The sequence below is a fragment of the Canis lupus genome, chromosome 5, assembly GCF_048164855.1.
Source record: "Canis lupus baileyi chromosome 5, mCanLup2.hap1, whole genome shotgun sequence".
NCBI classification, from domain to species: domain Eukaryota; kingdom Metazoa; phylum Chordata; class Mammalia; order Carnivora; family Canidae; genus Canis; species Canis lupus.
This window is the reverse complement of record NC_132842.1, coordinates 7,304,042-7,321,013: the sequence shown is the minus strand read 5'-3', so window position 1 is coordinate 7,321,013 and position 16,972 is coordinate 7,304,042. Positions and strand designations below refer to the sequence as shown.

Here is a 16,972-nt window from a genome sequence, read left to right as displayed (position 1 = left end):
ATGTCTCTGTCTCTCTCTGTGTGTCTCATGAATAAATAAATAAAATCTTAAAAAAAAAAAAAAAAGAAAGAAACAAGAAATAGAACCTGGCTTTGAAAGCAACGAGGTGCCATCAGGCCTGCAGTTTGTCACTTGGTCCCTCTTCACAGATTCCAGAAGCTAACAGACATGAAATTCCTTCAGCCTCACCTTTTGGCTTGTGGAGGTTGGAATTCTCGTTCCTTCTCTGTGAATGTAGCTTAAAGGAGAGGAGGCTTTGCTGAGTCCGGCCTGGAGCCCAGCTGTGTTACCCCATCACTTATGGGGAAGAATGGAAGGAGAGAACAGAGCAGGGATCAATTGTTATAGACTAAACCAAGCTGCATGATGGGTTGAGGGAAGCCTCACCCTTCCACATGTTTGCAATGAGCGCGTGGCCATGAAGGAATTTGATGATAACTCCTCGTACGAGGCGGTTACGCACGCAGCCCCACACCTGGTGTCATTGACCCTCAACCTGCGGCCCCCAGACTCAGCGTGGGACAGCCTGCCCAGCTGTCCCCTCACAACCGGTAAACACACATCTCAAGACAGACACTGGTTGGATAGAGCAGAGGCCCAGAAACAGGGACACCAAAACTGAGACGTGGCCTCCGAGACTGCCCTTAAATGAGGACTTTCAGATCTTAACCTGTGAAACCAGAGAAGGCATGAGACTGAATCTACAAGAATCACCAGAGCAGTTTTATGATGGTGGTGGTGTTCCTCAGGAAGCGTGTTAAAGTATTAAGTTTGAGGCTGTGGGCCCCAGAGCATGCATAGAATATGTGCCTGGTAGGGAAAACATGTGTCTTGTTTTCCACTTAGCGGCTAGCTGAGCACTTTTGAGGCGAGTCTGTGGAAGGAGACTTGTGGTTCTCTGCTGGAACTGAGCACTCCCGGGTCCTGATTCTTTGCACGTGGGTGCAAATCACCCCGATCTAATTTAATCACAGGGCTGTTGTTTCCTTACAAAATTAGATAGAAAGCTTTGAAATTTAGCTCCCAAGGGATTGAGCTCACCATATGGAAGAGGCCCTCTTGCAAAATTAGGTATTCACTCACAGGGCTGGTAATTCACAAATGTACAACTCAGAGATGAGCCATTCCATCTTGTGGCTCTCGGAGGGTACCAGTGACTTCCTGTCCACCAAACCCAGTGGCTTTTTCTGCAGTTTGGGGGCTTTTCCACCTTCTAGCACACTTTGAGATGACTTCCTGAGATTTTTGGCTTCTATCATTCAGTTCTTTCCCTCTTGTTTATCTTTCATTTTTACTTAGATATGACAGCTCCCAGATTTTCATTTAGAACACCCTCCCCAGAACTGGCCCTACGTCTTAAATTTCCTAATACCAAAATCAGTCCCTGCATCCCAGGCCTCTTTTATTTCAGCTCTGCCTTGATACCAATAAATGGTCTTCTTAGAAACCTTGGTTTCTATTTTAAACTGCCATTTCTAAATCTCTTGCTTACGTTCAAACACATCTCAGCCTGCTTCATTCACTAACTCTTCTCCCTCCTGCCCATAAATGGTCTTCAGTATGCTCAAGTGGACTTTACCGATGCATGTGTGTATGAATTTGCTTTTTTAAAAAATCTGCGTCCTTTCACTTGTACTTGTACTGTTGTTTTTTTTTTTAAAGATTTTATTTATGTATTCATGAGAGACACAGAAAGAGGCAGAGACACAGGCAGAGGGAGAAGCAGGCTCCCTGCAGGGAGCCCGATGAGGGACTCGATCCGAGGACCCTGGGATCATGCCCTGAGCCGAAGGCAGGCTCAACCACTGAGCCACCGAGGTGCCCCCAGACTTGTGGTTTTAATCTTACTGCTGACTTAACCATTATGTCAGCATGGATGACACTTGAAATTATAACCCTAGCTCTGCCATTTCTCTAGACTCCAAGAGCCCAATCTTCAACTTCCAAGTGGCTCTCTCCATATGGATATATTTCCAATGTGTCCATTGTTTCCCATTGAAGAAAAAAAATCCTAATTTTTTTTTCTCCTAAGTCCTTTTCCTGCTTGTTTTTTCTATTTTTATGCAGTGTAGAGTGACATTGATGGGGGGGTGTATGTGCATTTTGAGGGGCGGGGAAGAAGAGATTTAAAAAGTTGAGTTATCAGTGATTCTTAAATTGCTTAACTTCTGTTTCTCAACACATCCCTCAGTTACCAAAACTGGTCCAGGCCATTCAGCAAGGCCTCTTACCGATGCCCCTTCTACCATTGCCACCCCTGCTCTCATAACAGCCAACTTTTTTGAGCATTTACTGAGCACTCTTCGAGGTGATCTCATTTAATCCCCAAGACAACATTTTGAGGCAGGTATTGGTGTAAGCCCTTCTATTAACAGCTCAGAAAACAGTTGTTTTGGTATGTTAAGAAATTTGCCCAAGACCGCACAGCTAGACAGAGGCAGAGCTGAGATATGAACCCAGGTAGGTGGGCTCCAGATCTCCGGCTCTTAGCAACACTGCTCTGATGCTCTAGTTCCAGCGTTCAGTATTTTTCTAGCAATCAGTCATGCAACAGCCTTTAGCCATGCTCCCAGTTCTCCTTACCCCAGTCCAACAACCACTTTTCCAGCCATCCCCCCAAGCCCACCACACAGGGCTGATGGTCAGTATCACCTGCATCCAGATACCCAAGCAGAACCTCCTCACAGTTCTTACTCCGGGTATCTGAAGTGCCCTCTCCCGCCCCACAGATTCACCATTCAAAATTCCTTCCATCCAGTATACTACAGGACAACTGCCTAATCCCTTCAATAAACCACTGGCCTGAAAAAAAAAAAAAAAGTGGGCGGGGACACTGTATGTTTCCCAGGTCACGTCTATACCATAACAACCGAATGCCATGAATGCACCATGTTGGGATGCTGAATAGAGCAACCAACTGTAAAAGATATGTTTGAAACTCTTTGGGAAATTTGAACATGTGTTAGGAATCAGGTGATGTTAGGGACAACTGGTAATTCTGTGGGGTATAATAATGGCTTGGTGGTTATGCTTTTTAAAATGAGACATACTAAGTATTTACAGGCAAAATGATATGATGAATGGGATTTGCTTCAAAATACCCCAGCAGAGAAAACCAAAACAGCAGAGAGAAGTGAAACAAAGTTGGTAAACTGCTGAAAAATGTCTCAGGTGGATGACAGGAGTTCACTAGATTATTTTCTCTATTGTTTCTGAATGGTCGACAATTTCCATTTTGAGATGTTAAAACATAAAAACTTGTTTCTCGAGGCCAAATAAAAGGCCACCTACCTGATGAGGCTCTCCCTAATGCTTTGACACAATTTATCTTTCCTTTCCTGGGGCATATTGCACGTTGTCCTGGTGTTATAACCATTTAGGTGCGTGTGCATCTCCTCCACAAGACTAAATTCCAAAAGTGCAAACCATCTTGTGTTTGCTGTGTTCGCCTCTGTATCCCTCACAAAGTCAGCCGCGATGCCTTACCCATGGTGAGTGTAAACACAGAATGCATTGAGTACTATCACGGTAGTGCTGCAATTGCTGTATTATTCATTTTCTGTCATTAACGAGAACCCACTGTAAAAATATCTCTCTGTTCTCATCACCAGAAATAGTTGTGCTTCTCCTGGTTTATTTTTGTCATATGGACACTTTGGATCTTGAAAGTGATCATTTTCCCTCTTTGTGTTGCTACTCTAAGGCTTAGAATTAAATGTGTGGCCCGCCCACAACAAGCGTACAGGCATTTGCCGCGTGTGTTTTGTGTGTTGGCTTTGTTCCTGGCCTCTCTTTATAATTTTCCTACTTTCATCTTTTTTGTCGTATGCTCCACTTTTTGACTTTTTAGAGGCAAAACTGTAATAATTTATGTGAATTCTATTAATTTCTTTGTGGAGCCAGGCAGGGTACAAGTAGTATTCATTCTATACCATTGTTCTTCTGGATGTAAGATAATAGACCTTTTTGTATCTACACAGCAGGCAGTGTGTTAACTACTTTGTATACTGATTAGCCAGTAACTCTGCAAAGTAGATATACTGACTCCATTTTTCCCGATGATGCAACTGAGGCCAAATGAGTCTTTCCCAGGCCCACACAGCTGGTAAATGTCAGACACTGGATTTGAACCCAGTTCTTTCCGACTCTCTGTATTCAGCTATAGCCTTCCTTCCTTGATAATTTATCAAAATTTTTCAAGTTTTGAAATGCTTTCCTAATGAGATTTTAGAACACATAAAATATCCTTTCTTAATATTTGTTTCACTTCTTCTGTTTTAGAACTTTTAAAATAGATCGTATTTATTTATTTGAGAGAGAGAGAGCATGCATGAGTAGGGGGAGGGACAGAGGGAGAAGCACACTCCCCGCTGAGCAGGGAGCCCGATGTGAGGCTCGATCCTAGGACCCTGGGATCATGGCCTGAACCAAAAGCAGATGCTTCACCAACTCAACTCATGGGTGGCTCAACCATGCTGAGCCACTCAGACACACCTGTTCGTTTCACTTCTTAACTCCGTTATGTGTCTATTTCATGGCATCTTTTTATATTTAACTTTACTCCATTTTGTTCTCTTTTAGCCAGATATCCCATACCCACCCCCCAAAAATAAAAGAAGAAGTATATGTCATTTAGTATATGTGTCTGAAGTGGCCATGCCAGAGAACTCTTTTTCCCATGAGGCAGTGTTCTGGTTGAGAGGAAGGTTTTGAGGTTTGGGAAGGGATGAAGTAATCCTATAGAAATGGAAGAGAAGAGAATCTCATAGAAATGGAAGTTCCCAGAAGCACTCCTAACTAACCCTCTTTCAAGCATTCAAGGTCCTCTTTCTCGACCCACTGTCAGCAACAGTGGTTTTAATGACCAGCATTCATGATATGCCGACTCTGGGCCAGGTACTGTGCTGAGCATGGCCCTTGTATTCATTCTCATTTGATTTTCCAACATCCCAGTGTGAGGGGAATTCTTGTCACCCCCTGTTTTCAGATGTGGAAGCTGAAAATCAGCGGAAAAAAAAAAAAAAAGCCACACAGCTCTTCCATGGTAGAACTGGATTGGGAGCCAAGCAGGCCAAGCCCAGAACTGATCTTGCTCACTCTGGTGGGCAGTAGGTCCCACACTACTGCCTTTACCATCAGTGTCCATGTGACACTCATGTGTGTAGACCTCACTCAAAAGCCACCATCTTCATCAGGACTTCCCTACCTCCTCCCTTTTCCATGCCTTTCTGAGCCTCCACAGAACCTCACCTGCCCACCTCCATCCCTTGGCCCACTCATCATCTCCTGCCTGCCACCGACACACCTTAGGTCCCTTCTAAATCCTAAGCCTTTTTGGGGGTGACAATTCCTAACCAGCTTATCTTTGTGCTCTCTATGTTTCCCTCCAGCAATGAGGAAATTCTCATTAACTGTCTAGATGCAGAAGAGGTGTCCCTTCAGCACTTTTCCTATTGCAAACTTTCAGTGAACGCCCCATTTGCTGAGACCAGTACAATGATGATCAGTAAATATAAATCTGAGTTGGCCACACATTCCCGAGCTGATCTCAGTGATAGTTTCTGACGAAAAGGAGAAATAGGAATATCTGCCTGTCCTAACAAATTCCCCATCCTCTCAGTATAATTTTACAGCAGTTAGCAACCGTAAACTTTAAGATGAGAATCACAGATTTGTGAGATTGAAACAAGTGATTGTCAGAAAGGTACACGTTAGCTGCTTTTTAAAAGTTTATTTTCAGAAGTTGAGTTCACCTGCGGTAGAAAGTAAGCTAGCCTCTAGGTACCAAATTAAATAAGACAGATCTTGTCGTGCTGTATTTATAACTCAGTAGGGCACATCTTACTTGCAGAATGAGTGTAGTATTTCCAATACCTCCAAACTCAACGAAGCAGGACTGGTGATTTTAGGGCAGTTAACCCAGCTCCAGGGTTCACTGGTTCACTCACCCAGCCATGATGGGTGATGCTGGCGAACGAGTGTGGTAACTGCCCTCACAAATCTTCTAATCCCGCAGAAGGTCCGAAGTCAATAATCAACGAGTCAATAACCAGTCGTGATGCAGACATCTGGAGGTTTCCACGTCAGTTCCAGGCTCTGTGAATTCCTTGCCTCTGTTCTACTATTTGCTTGAGTTGACACAGTGGAACCCACTTGGGCAATGCATCTAATCATTGCCCCCTCTGTACCATGCTTTTCTGACAGGCAAAAAGATGTTTATGTTACAATTGGCAAGGAATCACTCTTATTGAAATGATTAGTGAGGCAAACAATTTTTAATACAGTGGCTGTCCGAACACGGTGGATATTTTCTTCCTCCCTAGCTGCTTCCAGTTAGATTTTATTTTATTTTCTAAGAAGCAAGGAAGGGTAATATATGCACATCTGATATGCAGCTTCCAAGTGATACAAATCTCATCTTTCCTGCTGTGTGGCTGCTTGCTTTTCCTTGCACTTTTTTTTTTTTTTGTCATTGAGAGGTTATGACAACATGAGCCATATTGTATTTATAAATATCACGTGTTTCCTTGATATGGCTTGCAGTTTCTGCCAGACAGAACACATGGAAGAAACATTTCTCGTTAGCTCAGCATTGGTTTCAGTTATGCTGATTTCCGGGACAGGAAAAATGCCTTCCTACTCAGATTTAACTTTCATAGAGTAGAAACAAAACCTCTGAATGTCCGTGAAATGGTTTTAACAAGGGTGGATACTGCTCCTTTAAACCACATATTTTGACTAAAAGCTTCCTTCTGTAAAAAAAGCCCCAAGCCTTGCATTTAGTCACCATAAAGACAGGCAGTGCTGGAAGCGTTCGAGAGATGGGTGGTTTGAAGGTCTCTGCAAGTCTAGAAAGTTTCTTCTAGAAGAGAAAGGGTCACGGAAGATGTAAGGTAAGAATTGTACCTTTATAACAAAATACAATTTGCGGAATATTTTTGTCATGCGGTGGGATGTTTACCTTCAACTGGGTCAGGTCTTCCTGTATTTCAGTTCAATTCAATGAGGAATTAAAATTCCAGGCTTTTAATTTTCACTTCTTACACACTGCTTAGGAAGAAACTTCTTTGTTATTGGCGATAGTCTGTTTAAAAAAATTTTTTTTAAATTACATTTGACTGTCTTCCATCTATAAATCTTATGATCTAGTTTCTGTTTAACCATATAATTTATTTTCTTGACCATATAATTTAAAAAGGATTTAAGGTGTCAACATTATCTGCCAGTAAGATCTCACTGATGTATGTGTTTTGTGACCATTTTCAGTGTTTTCATGAAGATGTTGACTTGCATTTAGTTTCTGAGACAACTGTAGAAAATTTGAAGATGTGATAGCAGTGGGAGGGGGACTGGAGTATGTGTCCTTCAACATCCTAGGGAAAATTATTTGTTGTTTTTTTCCTTGGGAAAAAACTTTAAATTTTAAATTAAAAATAGCCCTTGTATCTCCGTTTTGACTTTTTTTTTTTTAAAGAAATACCACTGTAAGCTTTATAAGTAACATGTAAAACTTCTAGTTTTATATAACAGATAAATCCTATTATGTCAGGCTTGATGATTGCAGAAATCATATGTACTTGAGGTGACGATTTTCTCTTATTTGTGCACTAGTTAGGTCACAATACTTTGCATTTTTTTAAAAAGGAATTTGGTAGAGCAGTGTTTCCCTTTAAAGGTTCATGTGTGCATGGATCTGCTTATCCATATTCCTGTGGATATCTTTATCATACTCTGGAGATGAGTTAATGTGCATGAAAAGATGTTATCTAGTGTGGTCCAAATAATACATAGTATTTCATTTAGTCATCAGAAAAACTCGACTTCATAGGTACAACTAGACCCATTTTTAGATTGGAAAACTGAGGTCAGAAAAATTAAATAACAAGATCACACACTCGTAATAGCAAAGTTGGAGTTCAAACCCAGGCGGACTCTCTTGCCAGTAGCTAAGAGCTCCAAGTCTGGAGTCAGACACAGACAACTTAACTTGAAAGTAATGATTACAAATAAGCAATGCTTTTTTTGACTCAGGAGAAATTATTTTGTACACTTTGGGAGGGTTTTCGGTTGGTTGGTTAGTTGGTTGGTTCAGATATGTAGCATCCAAAACCTAATATCAGCCCAATAGTCTTTTCAGAGACTTGGTTATGATTCCCTCGGCGTGAAACGAAAACACTAACCAGTAGTTAGTGTGGGGAGGGTTTTGGGCAAACTACCCTTTCCTCTTTGCTCCTTCCTTCCTTGCATCATGGGCTGTGTCACTCGAAAACTGTTTTCATATACCCAGAGCAGGGAGCTTATTCGTGAGCTTGATCTAGAAGTGAGAAGGTGTCTTTGAATGGAGAACTGCCCACATGTCAGGCTACAGCCTGTCAGGCTTTCACAGCAGAGCCACTGCGGGGGAGGACGAGAACAGTGAATAACGTTGAAGGCAGAAGGTTCTAGAATCTGCGCAGCCAGTGGAGCCAGCTCAGGACCAGGACTGTGACTCTCCTCACCCGCTCCTGGAGACTGAGGCGTCCACTCACCCACAAAAATATCCCAGTGATTTGTGATGCAGAGTAATTATTGCCGACAGTGTCAACGGGAGATGCTGCTGCTCATCACAGCCCTGCTCTTGGGCTTCGGGACCGAGACAGCTAGCTGCCAACCCCACTTCTGCATAAAATCCAGGAGTGAAAGTTGATTGGGACAGGACCTTCCTTTAGCAGGGACCAAGGTCATTCTCAAGAGTCCTGTGCCAAGGTTGGGGAGTTGGGGAGATGTTTACACCGCACTCTCTACCCTTTGATATCTAAACCACATCCCTTTTCTTGGCTCTTGTAAATACAGATGTTAGTGGAAATTACCTTTGACTGGGAGCATATGTCCTGCTGTTTTTCAGGTTGTAACCCCAGCACCTACATGCTGCTTTCTTCCTGGGGGTTGGCTTTTCTGTTTTTCCTGTGGGTCCCCATCGGGGTAACCCAGACTATAGGAAATGGTTTCCTACCACATCCACGCAGGCTCCCTCCATGGATGCGAGGGACCTCCATGGTCTTGCCCTGTAAGAGGGCTTCCAGATGACTGTTCTTTTCATTACACTATTTCTAAAATTTCTCAGGTGAGCATGTGTTACTTTTATTTAAATTTGTGTGTATGGCAGGGGAGCACACATTAGCCTTTCACAGAGAAAATGAATGTGTTCAAGGTGCATATCAACTGGTGGTAGGGTGTTTCCTCTCAGCCCTGCTTTTCTTCCCATCAGACCAGTGATCCCTTTGCTTGCGTGTAATTTGCAGGAGCAATACTATGCCTGCGACTGTAGATTTGTGACTGAGGGGATACCTGGTAGTTGGTGCAACCTCAAGAAACAGAAAGCCTGCCTTATTTGGAATCGTGGGATTTCAGAGGTGGAAAGAAGGTCCTACCCATCATCTTTTATAACCCATTCACCTGTCAGTGGGACTCGGGAGGCCTAGCATGGTTAGAATGGCTTGGGGTAACCAGATCACACAATAAGGAAGGGACAAATATAGGGCTGGAGCCCCAAGCCACCTGTCCCTCAGACCAGCCTTTTGCCTATTGCCAGCACTTCCGTGCTTTTGTTCTGGCCTCTTTGGGTCCCACTGGATTGATTTAGGAAAATGTTGTCTGTCTGGCTTCTTGTAGGCAGCCATTGTTGGAGATGAATATAACCAGGCTTCACGTCCTCTCCATGGCAGCACATGTCTATAGTGGGACCAGAGCTCATTAATTGGAAATGCATGGTCCTAGACCAAAAATAAATGGATTTTGAACTAACCAGATTTAGATGATCCAATATTTTTATTGAGGGAGAATAAGCCATCAAGTCAACTGAAAAACAGCAGCTGCTTCAAATTATGAGATGCTTTGAATAAAACAATACATATTGGCTTAAAAGGCTTGTATTGTATTATAATATTATTTTGAAAAGTCAGCCTCTTTGCTAAGGAATATGGCTCCTGCCATGACTCTGTTTAAAACATTAATGTATTACTGCCCAGAAGACTTTCAAAGTTGGTTTTTACTAGGAACCAGTGATTTTCAGTGGCACGTAGAAAAACAGGTTTTTACATTTTAATAATTATGTCTTCATGAGTATTAGAGAGGACAAAGAACCAGAGAGTTAATGAACATTATTACTTTATCACAACTAAGTAAAGAAAAAAAAAAAAAGTCAACTTGAAATTGACTTAAAGAAAACCATTAATGGGTAATAGAGCACTGTTGGTGCAAGGAAATGGCCAAAATGGTGACAGTATCTTGTTAGCGAGTGAAGTGTAAAGACCAAGGCTTTAAGACAAAGGATGACACAGGGGCTTGTGAGGATAGAGCAGAATGTCATTAAAGATTGTATCCTTGAAAAAAAATGAACTGTTTCGACGTCAGAATCAAAACTAATAGTTGTTTAAGGGTTCTCAAGGACTCCAGCACTTTGTTATTTGGCACAAAAGAAGAGTTGTTCATTAAATCAGTTTTGTGCACATCTATTTATTTGAGGCCTCTCCAGATAAAAGGTGTGAATACCCAGTGTGCATTTAAGCTAGAGGATGCTTTCTCATTGTTCAGGCAGCACTAACTCACTCCATATTTCTGAAATACAGAAAATATGTTTCATTTAGTTGGTTGATCAACACATGTACTTGATTTCTTTCTTTACATTTTTTTTCTTTTCCTGTGAAATCAGAGTTCATGCTTTTCCTTGTTCTGATTTAACTCTTTGAACCTGTATGTTTTCATTTGCCCTGGATATCACAGGAAGAGCTGCCAAACAAAAACCCAAACAATGATAAGAAATCGTAACGATGTTGATGATGAGGTAATTCGGAAATAGCAGGGACCTGTTTAAACTTCAGCGCATGTTTTTCATAAAGCAAGCCTCCAGAGTATTGGGTATCATGGTCAGTCTGATAGATTAATCGAGGAGGAACGTCTATGACTGTTCCTTGCACTGACTTACAAGAAGGAAGGCAACGGATAGAACATCCTGTGCAAGGTGGACTCCTTGCAGTAGGAACTGAGGGAACATTCTGGATGCATATCCACAAAGTGGATACCATTTTTGCTTGCCTTTAAAGCAAATCTAAAAATATATTTCCTAGCAGCTGTGTAACTGCAAAACAAAAAACTGCTCTACTGCAGCGCAAATTACTTACTAGATATCTCCAGGGTTCCGATCTTAATGCTTCAGAAATTTGCTTTAGATTTTATTGTATATATTTAGACCGAGGAGCCTATTAGCTTGCGATCTAGGAGAACCTCTACATTCTCATGAAAATGAGAAATGTGCCACTGTTGGCAACCTAAGGCTATAATTATGTTAATCTGACCATTTTAAGACTGAAATATGTTGTTTTAAAATGTTTCTGTATTTTTATTATTCGTAACAATGATCTGAAGAAATTTAGTGAAATGCTAATAAGTTTCTATTCAGTATCACTTTGTGACCAGAACATAAAAATGAGTCAAATGGGGTATTTTGATATGTTTAATTTTGACAGATAATTTTTATCCAGAGATATGTACTTCTATATATAGTGCATCTTAATATTATAAAAACTACCAAAACCTTTTTTTTTTGTATTTTAAATGCAGATACAGCAAACATATGCATAAGGCTATCTTGACATATGAGTTCAGTAACAGCATTTCTACGTCTACATTAAATGGCACTTTGCAAAAAATAAATAAATAAATCCTCACACTTCACTGTACAAAAAGAGAGCCAAAAACTATTTTTTGAGCAATATAGCAAGAGAAATATTTTTCTATCAAGGACTATCCTAAAGTACACAGATTTTACTATTTCTAATCTAAATATGAGATGAGACCAGAATGGACAATATAATTGAAATTCTAAGAGCATCCAAAAACTTGTGTTTAACAAATTGGTTCAGCCTTGCCTCAACAATCAAGACTTTTATTCTGGCCACAGGCACATTTCATTCTTAAAGAGAGGTACTCCCAGGTAGCAAGCTGCGAAAGGAAGGAGAAGGACCTAAAGCAGAGATGCGAGTAATCGCCCATCCCATAATTTTTAGAAATAACTAAGATTTGAATATACTTGTCATGTCAGCATAAAGTGCATTGGAAATCTTTATTAGCCTAATCTGGCTTTAGAATCCCCAATTAATTTGGGAATGGGAAGGAGGAAAAGCACTTCCTTGAATGTGAGTCCACAGCATATAACTGGGACTTTCTTCTCAAGGATATGTCTTTGGGAAAGAATACAGCATGGAGCACCTACTTTCAGAATCTACATCCATTCTTTCTTCCGGTGAGCTCTTGTATCTCAAAAGGAGAGTGTGTCTTTCTCATCACGCTCCTATGAATATATCAAAGTGACTATTACCCATTCTGTTCATTTTACTTTCATTTGAGTGAGCCCAGGAATGCTTGTGGGAGACTTTAATGAGAACCCATGCTGATCATGTTTCTCTGCATGCAAAGTTATACCAGAATAATTCAGCTCACTTGATGTTCACAGAACTAGGAGGGTAAGCACAGAAGGTATTCCTGAAGCAACATGGTATCAGAACCAGAGGCTCAGAAAAGTTCTGTGGCAGAGCTACAGTCATGGCGGTGAGACCACAGACAAGATCCTCGGAGGGCAGTCTTTTCATTCATAAACCAGAGCTCCTTCTGCCACAACCCACCCTTCCTTGGTCATCATGGTGGGGAGGAGTGCTGATGGAAGAGGACCATTCAACCTTTGAAAAAAATTTTGAGGGGAAACTAATTTGTGGACTGCAGTCTGTTGAAGGAGAAGTTGAGGATGAGGGTCATGAGAATGAAGCCAGTGTCTCACTGTGCAAATTGTGCGAAACTCCCTCTGTCTGTTTATTCACCCATGTCTTCTTATCTTCTCTGGGAGGCAGTTTACCCTAATGTTGCTTTTCAGAGAAGGGAAGACAAGTAAGAGAAAGGATAATACAAAAAAAAAGAAGAAGAAGAAGAAGAAGAAGAAGAAGAAGAAGAAGAAGAAGAAGAAGAAGAAGAAGAAGAAGAAGAAAGAAGAAAGAAGGAGAAGGAGAAAAAGATTGGGTTGGGTAGTGGGGGAAGCTGAGGTACTTTGGGGTCATCCTGGATCCTCTTTCTCCTTGAAGTGAGTTGAAAGCTCTGGCTGCTGGTCATGAACTTGGAAAGGCTCCACAGATGGCAGAGCATTTTCTTCACCTGTCTTGCCATCCATGTGGCAGAGCATTCTTTCCTTTCAGGGGCAGTGTTTTGGGGTGGGGTTGAGGTACAACTAGAATATGTCTGCCCCCTTGCCCGATGTCGGCACTCTGTCACATGGACCGTGACTTCCTTACATTGGGTCACTGAGCCTGTAGCCCATCATGTTTGTTACTCGCGAGCTACCCAGATTCAGGAACCCAGGGCTCCCCTCGGAGTGTAGGAATGCTCAAAGTCCGGCAGTCCTTGGGACACAGGGAAGCAGATCTCATCTCTGAGGAAGAAGCTTCTGGCAGCCTTGGAACCGAGTAGGGAAGCGGTGACTGGCTAACCTCCCCCAGCTGTCGAGCAGGGCAAGGCCGGGCAGGGCGTGGGTGGAGACGCTTGCCAAGCCCAGCCTCGGGGTATGCACGACTCCCAAACTGCTTGTCTTTGAGGCTGTTATTTATCCAAATAAGGAGAAGTGGTGGTTTTGCTGACCATCTCAGATTTCGCAGCCATGTCCACTGGCTTGCTGGCTGACTGATCTGATATTTGAACTGAAAACACCAAGGTATTCCTTTGAAATGGAGCACTCTGGTGGGGCTCATGGGTGTCCTGGAGTCATCATTTGGAAGGTGGTTCCCCCCCCCCCCCATTTGTAGATAACTGGAGTATGGTCTGGTGTCTGTGGCTGCTCTCCTGTGTCTCTAACATTCAATACAGAAGACTTTGTTCAGGTATTTCTGACCCTGATTTGGGATGGAAAGAATACTGATCTCTGTGATCCCTGAACCACCGCCTTCCTTTGATGAGTGTTCAGAGAAGGTCAAGTCTCCACACTGATTTTTTACCACTGTAGTATGAGATTTTTCTGGCACTTCACAGATCCTGGCCCTGGTATTTGCCTTTGGGTAGGACACTTGAAGCCGTGTGGCCCCAGTTCCTCATCTGTAAGATTGGGATCATGATGTTTATCTGATGGGAATCCACTGGGAATTAAATGAGGTGATTTTGGAAAGCACTTGGTAAATAGGAGGTCTCCAAAAATATCCGTTCCCTTGTTACCTTTCCATCTTCTCCTGGCAGATTTAGATGAAAATATTTATAGAGAAATTATAGATCATTATCTCTGCTACCCAAAGTTTAATAAGGTCAGCTTTCTGAACTAGGATTTAACCAAACCCATAGTGGAATGGAGATTTCGATGTGAGCTTACCACTTCCCTTCTACTCCCTAGAGCAGTGGGTCTTCAAGAAGTTCCCTGGACCAACAGCTCAGCATCACCTGGGGATCTGTTAGCAATGCAAATACTCAGACCCAACTCCTGACCTGCTGTATTGGAAACTCTGGTTGTGGAACCCATTAACCTGTGTTTTATTGAGCACTCGGCATGATCACAATGTATGTTGACATTGGAGAACCGCTTGCTGTTTGGGTCAGAGCTCTACTTACCTATTCTTCCAGGGCAGTTGGCCTTCCCCACCTCTTGTCTCTAATTAGCCCGTACTTCCTGCTTGGAATACCTAAGAAAGCAGCCTTTTTCTTATCTCCTGGAATTCTGCTCATAATTTATGGATTCATTTAAATCTCACCTCTTCAGAGAAGTGTTCCTCAACTCTCCCAGCCAGAAGAATCCTACTTTTGTATAGATTCTGAGAGATTTGTGTATTGCACTCATTTAATACTTGCCACAGTTATTCTTGCTTCGTCTTATTTTGAATATTCATATACATGCCTCGGTATCCCTACTAGAATGTAAGCTCTGCAAAGGTAAGAGGTATGTCTTAAAGATCCTCTTTCCCTCATCAGCCTTAACCATGGGCTTTGTATACCTAGTGGCTATTCAGTTACCATTTCATGGACATACAGAATGCGATAGTTTAGAGATAGTCTAGATCAGAATTCTTGTTTATATATATTGTGAACCTGGTGTTACACACCTGAATCAGAGTGCAAGTTCCAACATGCTCCATTGACTACCAGAAGACACCCCGAATGGGGGGCATTTGGGGCCACTGACTTGGTCCACACTGGCAGATGCTCTTGTGTTCTTTGCCACAGATTCCCTGAAAGCAGATGCATTTTTTTTTCTTTACGATTTCATTTATTGATTGATGAGAGACACAGAGAGAGGCAGAGACATAGGCAGAGGGAGAAGCAGGCTCCATGCAGGGAGCCCGATGTGGGACTTGATCCCAGAACCCTGGGATCATGCCCTGAGCCAAAGGCAAGTGTTCAACCACTGAGCCACCCAGGTGCCCCACAGATGCATTTTTTTCAAAGTATATTCATTTCATTTATAAACCTGAAACCTTTTAGATTCTTTGATAACTAATGAGAACTGGGCAAATGGATGAGCCTATATAACTGTACAAAACAGGACATCATTTTCAGTCTTACACAAAAGAAGTTTCTCAGCTCACACTCAATCCACCTGGGATTCCCATAGAACTTCTTTTGGTTTGAGAGTTGCTGCTGAGAGGAGAGCAATTGGCTCTTCTGAACCCACGAAGAACTGGCACAAGGGCTCTTTCCATCCAGATCTGCATTGCTGTTTTTTCACGTTTATTTTGAGGAAAGATTGAACTTGGTGGATTTGTGAATTATTGTCCTTCAGCGTAATCCTCTGGGGCTCTTCAGCCTCACATGATCCTTGCTCCTTTTGACACATTAGCTAATATCGTTCAGCTGAAGGTCAAAATAACAGCACAACTAAAAAACTTTTCATCAGAAGCTACCTATAAAATCCCCTTTTAAAACTAGTTCTGCTGACATAACTCATCTTATGTTGTGTGTTTGTTCTGTTTTGTAATAAAGCCAACACATGTCCTCCTTTGATTGATATGAAAACAGACAGGGGGGTGATGCCGTGAGAAGGGCCATGATTGTAACCGGGGTCCACAGGGTTGACTCCAGAAAAGCTATGAGGAAAGAAGGAGAAGTGCTGAGGGACATGGAGTGGACCTGAAGAGGTAACACCTATCAGGGAACATTCGGTGCTAGGACACTAGGACTGCTCGGACACTGCCACGGGAGTCCTGGGATGTGACACAACAGTGACAGACCAGGAATGAAAGACCATTTGTTTTCCAGCTTGGCATCTACCACTCATCGATTTGTTTACCACCGTTTTCTCCACTGAAAAATATCTATCGTTAAGCTGTGGCTGTAGAGCATAAAATCCTGCATAGGTTGTCCTCACCGTGCTGTGTAAGTTGATATATGGTAAGAATGTGTTATATTGTCAAACTGAAATATTTTTTTTTAAATCCTTACACTGTTGTCATGTGACCATACTGTAGCTATGTAGCAGCGTTGTATCAACTTTTTTCACTTATAATCGACTCAGTTTCCCTGATGAAAGGTTAGAGGAGCATAAGGTACAGTGATAGAATTACAGAGCCTCATTCAGTGACTTATGCATCTCTGAGAGGTGTGGTCCAAGGAATGGCACTCAGTACTGGGATGGGAGTCATAGTGATAAAGAATGTTAATCAAATGAGGCCTACAGGGATGCCTTCGTGGCTCACTGGTTGAGCATCTGCCTTTGGCTCAGAGCATGGTCCCAGGGTCCTGTGATCAAGTCCTACATCAGGCTCCCTCCGGTAAGCCTGCTTCTCCCCTTGCCTGTGTCTCTGCCTCTCTCTGTGTCTCTCATGAATAAATACATAAAATCTTAAAAAAAATGAGGCCTAGACATTTTGTCCCATAAGTAATCTGGCATCTATGACTAATATATGTGTGTGTATACATATACGAGTGTGCATGTGTGTATATACATGTTTACACATCTATAACTAGTGGTGTAGTG

At 42.2% G+C, this 16,972-nt stretch overlaps 1 protein-coding gene across 19 annotated transcripts in view; it reads left to right on the top strand.

Annotated features, from left to right (window-relative positions):
* The window catches only part of KIAA1217 (KIAA1217 ortholog), a 433,418-nt gene that overhangs the window by 345,234 nt on the left and 71,212 nt on the right, over positions 1–16,972 (top strand). For 2 of the 19 annotated variants that reach the window (XM_072825363.1, XM_072825358.1), the window contains exon 1: positions 6,460–6,893. The exons of the other annotated variants lie outside the window; for them this stretch is intronic. The gene's annotated coding sequence lies outside the window, so the exon portion shown is untranslated. Of the gene's footprint in view, positions 1–6,459; positions 6,894–16,972 lie in introns of those variants that run through there. 19 annotated transcript variants of the gene reach the window in all.